The 9,199-nt window shown below is 42.5% G+C and overlaps 1 protein-coding gene across 3 annotated transcripts in view; it reads right to left on the bottom strand.

Annotated features, from left to right (window-relative positions):
* Window positions 1-9,199, bottom strand: part of CDK14 (cyclin dependent kinase 14) — a 677,451-nt gene that overhangs the window by 54,164 nt on the left and 614,088 nt on the right. The gene's annotated exons all lie outside the window — the stretch shown is intronic.

Below are 9,199 nucleotides of genomic sequence, written 5' to 3'. Positions count from 1 at the left end.
AGCACCCAGGAAATAATAGAAACCAGGAGAAAAAAAAAGACAAAACAGTTTAAGCTGAATCTAACAAAGAGATTTAAAAATTATCCAAACACATGTTTTGAGGCAAAAATCAAACTCAGAAATGATTTAATGCAAAGTCAGGTAGATCAGGACTTGAGGAAAATTATTCTTCAAATTAAAGTCAAACCCCAAACAAAACCAAGTATCCTTTAATGCTTGATGGAAAACACCAATCAGATGCCTTGTTACTGGCAGGTAACCAGTATGAGAGGTCTGGGGGCCAGTTCTAGTAAGAGCAACATACAAAGTGAGAAGGGAGTGACTGAGTGCCAATAAGCCAAGCCTTAACATATAGTAAGAGTGAAATGATCATGAGAAAACAACCTGCACCAAGTGGGAAGAAACAAAAGAAATAAGAAAGGATTTACATTCGTGATGGAGCTTTTAAATCCGGAAAGTCCTTCCAGGTTTACAAAGCAAATGAACTGAGAATCAAAACCCAGTTATATTTCATTTTTTAACATTCTGGATGAATGATGAACATTTTTTGGACCAAGCTTGGTCTGAATTAGGAAGTAAATGCTTTTAACATTTTACTTAAAATGATTTCATCTGCTTTAATATATAAACGCAACAGAAATCTTGTTTATAGACCATTCTACTATATTTCAATGACACAAAAATGGCTTCGGTTTCAAAGGGGAAACTTGGCAAGTGATTACTGCGTAAAATCTGCAGTCCTGTTTATTTTGCAGCATTTTTGTCCCTGTGTTTTTAATGGTTACATGAACCAAATGCTTAGGCAACTGCACCGAAGATGATTATGATTGAGAAACAAAGATATCTTAGGAGGCAAGTTGGAAAGCTAACTGCTTTGCAAGATTTCCGAAAATGTAACTTACAGGGCAAAAAAGAATCCTAAGTAGTGTTTGTAAATGATCCAAAACACACAGTGACTAAAATTCTCAACGTTTTAAGATATTGGAAGTAAAACTAATGAAAAGACCATCATCTTAGAACACATCAAGAATATTCAAACTTCTTTAATTTACTAACTAGAATTAGCAAAGGTTTTTATTTCCTGTCAATCTCTGAAAGTGAAAGAAAGTGAAAATTTTAATTGCTCAGTCGTGTCTGACTCTCTTTTCGACCCCACGGACGGTAGCCTGCCAGGCTCCTCTGACCATGGAATTCTCCAGGCAAGGATACTGGAGTGGGTAGGCATCCCTTCTGCAGGGGATCTTCCTGACACAGGGATGGAACCCGGGTCTCCTGCAATGCAGGTGGACTCTTTACCACTGAGCGACCAGGGCCTCCCAACCTCTGAACTCTCTGCCACTTTGGCGCCGATGAGGACCCACGCCTTGGTGACATTTCCCCTTCTCTGGTGCCCCAAACCTGATTCTCTGTTCACTTCTGCAGTGGCGCCTCTCCATTCTCTTTGGCTGGTCTGGTCTGCCTGCCTTCTTGACCCTCCCTCTCTCCTCCTACCTCCAGGGGTCCAAGCTTTGCTCTCTCCTGGGAGCTCATTCACGTTTGCTGACAGGTCGCGTCTGATCACCCCATAGCAACGTGCCCTTCCTCAGTCTGTATGCCGTCCCTCTCCCACTGGGTCAACTTCAGTGGCCAAAGCCACCTCAACTCCTAGAGACTCACTCCTCCAGGCTTAAAAACTTTGACTTTTGTTTGAAAAACCTGCTTTCTCTCCTTTGGCCGATATAGCCATCCGTCATGGAGTCCTACTGATTTGTCTCTCTCTCTGTAGTTTTCCTTTCAATTCAATCTAGACTCTTAGTACTTCAAACCTAAATGATTACCATAATAATACTAACAATAACTCAATAATGCCAGCTGTTATGTGCCCAGCACTGCTTTAATTGCTTCATATGAATTAGAACTCTTTACATAGAAGGAAATCAAGGCACAGAGATGAATTTCTCTGACTGAGGTCACACAGCAAGCAGAACTGGGATAGGAATCAAAGCTGTCTAGTTCTTCAGTACCAGATTAAATTGCTTCTCACAGAATCTCTTGTCAAAGCCATGCTGCACACTACATCCACTTTATATTTTCCTGAAATAGTGTTTTATATGTGGCAGTAGTCCTAGCAACCTCTATGACCCGTATCTGTTGGCTGAAGATTTGAGTAAAAATTTCTGGAACTTTATCCTAGGGAAAAAGTTGGCTTAAAGCTCAACATTCAGAAAACGAAGATCATGGCATCCGGTCCCATCACTTCATGGGAAATAGATGGGGAAACAGTGGAAACAGTGTCAGACTTTATTTTTGGGGGCTCTAAAATCACTGCAGATGGTGACTGCAGCCATGAAATTAAAAGACGCTTACTCCTTGGAAGGAAAGTTATGACCAACCTAGACAGCATATTCAAAAGCAGAGACATTACTTTGCCGACTAAGGTCCATCTAGTCGAGGCTATGGTTTTCCCAGTGGTCATGTATGGATGTGAGAGTTGGACTGTGAAGAAGGCTGAGAGCCGAAGAATTGATGCTTTTGAACTGTGGTGTTGGAGAAGACTCTTGAGAGTCCCTTGGACTGCAAGGAGATCCAACCAGTCCATTCTGAAGGAGATCAGCCCTGGGATTTCTTTGGACGGAACGATGCTAAAGCTGAAACTCCAGTACTCTGGCCACCTCATGCGAAGAGTAGACTCATTGGAAAAGACTCTGATGCTGGGGGGGATTGGGGGCAGGAGGAGAAGGGGACGACAGAGGATGAGATGGCTGGATAGCATCACTGACTCGATGGATGTGAGTCTGAGTGAACTCCGGGAGTTGGTGATGGACAGGGAGGCCTGGCGTGCTGCGATTCATGGGGTCGTAAAGAGTCAGACACGACTGAGCGACTGAACTGAACTGAACTGAAAAGATTTATTTATAGGGCTCTTCAACACAAAATGATTTATAATAGTTCAAAACTGGAACGGAATTGTGGCACATTCATATGAGGAACTATACACCATTAAGAGGTCTTCCCAGGTGGCTCATGGTAAAGACTCTGTGTGCCAATGTAGGAGAGACAGGAGATGTGGGTCTGATGATCCCTAGGTTGGGAAGATCCTCTGGACGAGGAAATGGCAACCCACTCCACTAATCTTGCTTGGAGAACCCCATGGACAGAGGAGCCTGGTGGGCTACAGTCCACGGGGTCACAAAGAGTCGGACACAACTGAGCATGCACCTACCTCCCTACACCACTAAGCATGCCACTTGTGGGCTTCCCTGATGGCTCAGGGGTAAAAGAATTCACCTGCCAATGCAGAAGGCACGGGCTGGACCCCCGGTTCAGGAAGATCCTACAGAGCAACCAAGCCCACGTGCCACAGCTATTGAGCCTGTGCTCGAGAGCCCGGGAGCCGCAACTTCTGAAGCCTGAACACCTAGAGCCCGTGCTTCACCAGAGGAGCCCCCACAATGAGAAGCCCCCACACCGCAACCCAAGAGTAGCCCCTGCTTGCTGCAATTAGAGCAAAGCCTGCATAGCAACAAAGACCCAACACAGCCCCAAACAATAAGTAGATAAATAAACTCTACAAATAAAAGAACGACACTGCAGAAGAGTATTTGATGACATGAGAAAATGTTCAAGGCTTACCAAGTGTTGGGGGGGGGGATCAGATCATAAATTATATAGAGCCATATGGAACATGAATTCAATTTTGTTTAAAAAAGGAAAAGACCCCCAAACTCCAAACCAAAATAAAACCTAAAATATACTAAAATGTTAACCAAAATGGTTTCTAAGGTACTGGGACCATGAAGGATTTATTTTCATGCTTTCCCCAAAATTTTTAATGAATATATGCTATTTCATTATCAGAGCCCCCTCTTGTGATAAATGTTATTTAAAAATTTATATTCAAATCCCACCATTTCTGTAGTATCATTTCCCAGGTCAAGATAATACTTACTGTCTGTTAAGCTTTGGTTGAAAGTTTCTCTACCTACAATTAAAGCCCCTGGGTCTAGGCTTCTTTGATTCTTTAGTTCCAACCTCTGCATCTTTCCAGGAAACCTCAGCCAAATTGATCCCTTCAGTATGCTGTCTTACCATCAGCTACCAGCTCCGCGGTGGGTCATGGTCCAGCCAGAGCCCCGCTCCATCACTCACACCTCACTGACACATATGCATCAGTTCTTCCACTGGATTCTTAGAGTATCACTTGGGTTTGTCCAGAAACATTTGGTATTTCTTTGTAGTTTTCCCATGTGTGGAAAATGACTCAACCCACGGGCCATATAGTTATTATAAAAAGTCATCATTAGCATATACAAGCCAGGCCAGTGCCACCAAAAACGTCTCCCACAGTTACGTGCTGAAGCTTTATTATTTACACGCTGGTCTTAATTGCTATTTTCTGTCTCCTCTACCACAGTGTTCACACTTGAGTGACAGCACGTCCCACCTCAATTAATCTGGTGTAATTACAGTTATGCTTCTTCTGCTCATTTGCCAGTTCCTTGAGTTCACTAATAATATCTACTTAAGCTTTATAGCTGTGGCACACAGCACATAGTAGCTACTCAACTAAAACTTATTGAATAAATTACAGATCAGAGGAAATGGGTGAATCTGTACTTAAAGCTAAGTTGCTTGAGGAAAATCCTGGAAGCAACTTCCACATGACTGATGATCAGAATACAACACCAAACACCGGAAATGTTGAAAATCTCCGTATGCGGTACTGCTAAAGCTGAAAATATGACCTATGCCCACTTAGCTTTGCCAGATACCTAAGAGATGCATAAAAGCTACGGAACATGTAAGTTTTTTTTTGTTAAATTTATTTATTTTTAATTGAAGGATATTGCCATTTCCTTCTCCAGTTATAATATTTTGTTGGTTTCCACCATACATCAACATGGATCAGCCATAAGTATTGGAACGTGCAAGTCTTACCCATCATATTAATTTCTTACACGGCAAGATGGTTCCTACCTAGAGATTTGGTGATAAAATGGATCAGGGGAGAAGGAAGAGGAAAAAAGAACTTTTATTGGTTGCGAACATTCCCAAATGGGTAACTCTGGTTGTTACTCTCCCCTGACTCTATCCTAAATTACCCTTAAGTTGCTGTGTATCTACGGAAACCAAAAGATCACACCACGATTCACGAGACAGAATGCTGTATGAATAAGAGGTCTAGATGGGGAGCTATAATTTTCCTGTGGGGCTTTATAACCACACGAGGAAAGTCTGACTGGTGAATATAGCAATCAAGCCACTGGTCGCATTTAAGAACACTGTAATCCTAAATACCCAGGCTTGGTTTTATATAATGCATGGGTATACCTCCAACTGAGTCTGCATAGTGCAAGGATTTTTCCACCTCATGTTGGCCCTAATTTCCATTTCTTTAGACTACTTCATTTCTCTCTTTGAGCTCTATGGGTCTTAACATTACATCGTAAGTGGGCAAAATTGAGTCTCTGCTTTCCATCTTAGCTATGACCGTGAGGCCATGAAATGTAGATATTTAGCTACCCGTGGATTCCGTTATCCAGCTAGGCATGAACCTGGATCAGAGGGAGAATACACAGAGAAAGAGAAGGAAAGCATTCTTCCTCTTCATCTACAGAATAAGGAACAAATGTACCCTCTTAGAACCAAATGGGGAACTCCAAGAGAGAAGTCATTCCAAACCAGTTTTTACTTAGACTGTGGGAAAAGTATGGCAAGCATGATTTAAAATAGAACTCCTAAGAGTCCAACCAGAGGAATAAAAATGGCATAGTTTAAAATGAACCCCCATCAGGAACTTCCCCGGTGGTCCAGTGCTTAAGAGTATGAGCTTCCAGTGCAGGGGGTTAATGGGTTCAATCCCTGGTGGGGGAATTAAGATCCCACATGCCACTAGGCATGGCCAAAATATTTAAAAAGTAGAGAAAAGATGAACCCATCATAATTCTAGAAGGAAGCTCAGGTCCAATCCCCCATTTTAGAGGCAAATCACATTCCCTCAGGCTTTTCTCAGGTGAAGTTATGTTCTGCAGAAACGAGGGCATGATGAGACCCAGAGTTATCTGGCTCTGAATAACAATGGGCCACTAAGAGTAGGGCCATTCTGTATTGAGGATATGATGTGCACCGAATGGACCCTGGGATGAGGATGCTCCTCCTGGACCTGTAACTACGGTAACAAATGAGACTCACTTTGGAACTGGGGATTTGGGTTCTGTCCCAAATTATGAGACAGCCTGAAGATCGGGGTGTGAGCAAGACGGGAGTGAGAATAACGGTGGAACAGAAGAGCAGAAGAAATGGAGCAGTCTCCACAGGGAATCCCAGTCTTCAGAACAAGCTATGCTTCCTGGGATATGCGATCCTTGGGACCTGGCAGGTATTAAATAAGGGACATTGATAATGGTATCTGAGGACAGTGATTGCAGCCATGAAATTAAAAGATGCTTGCTCCTTGAAAAGAATGCTATGACAAACTTAGACAGCATATTAAAAAGCAGAGATATCACTTAGCCAACAAAGGTCCATCTAGTCAAAGCTATGGCTTTTCCAGCAGTCGTGTACAGATATGAATTGGACCATAGAGAAGGCTGAGCAGCAAAGAATTGATGCTTTTGAACTGTGGTGTTGGAGAAGACTCTTGAGAGTCCCCTGGACAGTAAGGAGATCAAATCAGTCAGTCTTAAAGGAAATCAACCCTGAATATTCACTGGAAGGACTGATGCTGAAGCTGAAGCTCCAATATCTTGGCTACCTGATGTGAAGAGCCAACTCTTAGAAAAGAGTGGATGCTGGGAAAGACTGAAGGCAGGAGAAGGGGACGACAGAGGATGAGATGGGTGGATGGCATCACTGACTCAAAGGACATGAGTTTGAGCAAACTCTGGGAGGTGGTAAAGGACAGGGAAGCCTGGTGTGCTGCAGGCCATAGGGTTGCAAAGAGTCGGTCATGACTTAGCAACTGAACAACAAAAACAATGATATCAGTGTCCTTTCTCCATATCAACAAAATTTAAAAAATACTTTAATCATTAATGAGGCAAAAACAAAACCAAGAAATAAGAATCTTATATTTATAATAGTAAAACCTAATTTGGATTGATGGCTGGCAAGACATGTCTGAATCAAAATCTAAGGTCTAACACTGTTTAAAGAGATGCAATCATATTATCTCTAAGGATGCACAGAAACTAGAGGAGGGCTAAATCTGCCAAGTAGATGTCCTTCCTAGGTTCACCTGGAATGAGCATATTAACAGTAACTTCAATGTGCTTGAAAATAGTTTTCTTAATACGGTAAACACTGTCCTTTGCATTCTATTCAGAAACTTTATTGCCTTTGCAAACTAGTTTTCATAGACACTGCCTTACCAAAATTCTTATGCACTATGAAAAAATGAAAGTGCAAGAGTTGGTCGCTCAGTCGTGTCCGACTCTTTGCAACCCCTCCTGGACTGCAGCCCACCATGCTTTTCTATCCACGGAATTTTCCAGGCAAGAATACTAGAGTGGGTTGCCATTCCCTTCTCCAGAGGATCTTCCCAACCCAGGGATCAAATCTGGGTCTCCTGAACTGCAGGCAGATTCTCTACCATCTGAGCCACCAGGGAAGCCCATTATAGATTATACCAAAGCTTAAATGTTTAAAAAGTTGTATAAATTTAGGAGTCCCATACATGTATGTGCAGTGTATGTACACACACACAACCAAGACAGTAGGTCTTTCTAGTTATTTTAGGCCAACGTGTAAAAAAATACCCACCAATTATCTGAAAAATAATATAAATATATTACACTATTTTGCTACAGAGCAGTAAAAGTAAATTGGATGGACTGACAAGATTTCACTTAACTGCTACTGCTGCTAAGTGGCTTGAGTCGTGTCCGACTCTGTGAGACCCCATAGGCAGCAGCCCACCAGGCTCCTCTGTCCCCGGGAGTCTCCAGGCAAGAACACTGAAGTGGGGTGCCATTTCCTTCTCCAATTTCACTTAAAGAGATAATCAACTAGCTGACAATATATTTTCATCTAAAAGGAGACTGGAAAAGGGAAATATAGCTTTAAAAATGATTTAAACACAAACTGTCCCCTTGTAAACAATCATCAATCAGGAGGCCTTACTTCCCTGGCATTAGAAGGGTTAAGCGCTCTACTAAATGCCTCTCTCCCTTCCTCCCAACCAGAGGATGCTGTAATTTTTAGGATTTATGAATTGGCCGGGCCAGTCAGCATCTTGAACACGACAGACTCTGTCTAGATCTATCTCTTACCTGCTGGGAAGAGACAATTCCCCTCACACTTGGAACCCTGAAGCCCTTTAAGCTGCCTGCTCTGTAACCACGGCAGCTGGGCCCTACACAATTCTTCATCTCCTACCACTGCGGCCTCACTAAATAAAGACCATGGTGCCTTGTTAGCCAACAACTGAGCGTGAAATCACTACATTCCAATTCCCTACTCCCCGAGTCAATCAATCTCTTTTTTTCTTTTTTTGACATTATAGATCTGGATGCATTGGGTCAATAAAGAGATGGGGAAAATGGAGACGAATAAAATTATAATGTTTCAGGGCAACTGGAACACACCCAAACGACGTATTTAATTTCATACAGTGAAATTTGTGTATTCATATAAGACAGTTTAGAGCTAACACAATCACAACACATGCTAATCTACAGTCATCATTGTGCTCAGAACTTGTATGGGATACATAATGGGAAAGAGTGTAGCAACAGATATGCAGTCAAGAATAAGCTTTTGGTCAGGTCTAAAATTGTTAATGGATTAGAGTGTGCTTGACAAGACTTTGAGGCTGTAACGTATGTTCTTTCTAAGGGGTATTAACATTTTATGCATTAGCGATATGCTAAGTGAGAGGGAGCAAGGAGAGCCTGAACCACTAACTATGAGAACGTGACCCCTAAGAACCATGAGAACAGTACATGCAGCAATCAGCAGGCCTTCTCCTCACTTGGAATCCTGTGCGCAAGCGCCTGGGGACGGGGGGGGTGCAGGGAAGCTTGGCACAAGGGGAGGACAGTCAAAAAGGGAAGAACACAAAGAAATAGGCTGTAGCGTGTGTTGAATGTGGTGCTTTTTTCTTGAAAAAGCTCCCAATGCAAAGGGCATGTGCAGAAAAGGCCTTGAGAACAGGGAAGGAATGTTTTGGAATAAACCTTTCATCCCACTTAAATAATATCTCATAACTTATGTGTTACTT

The sequence above is a fragment of the Ovis aries genome, chromosome 4 (assembly GCF_016772045.2).
Source record: "Ovis aries strain OAR_USU_Benz2616 breed Rambouillet chromosome 4, ARS-UI_Ramb_v3.0, whole genome shotgun sequence".
Classification (NCBI taxonomy): Eukaryota; Metazoa; Chordata; class Mammalia; order Artiodactyla; family Bovidae; genus Ovis; species Ovis aries.
This window is presented reverse-complemented; position numbering and strand designations above follow the sequence as displayed.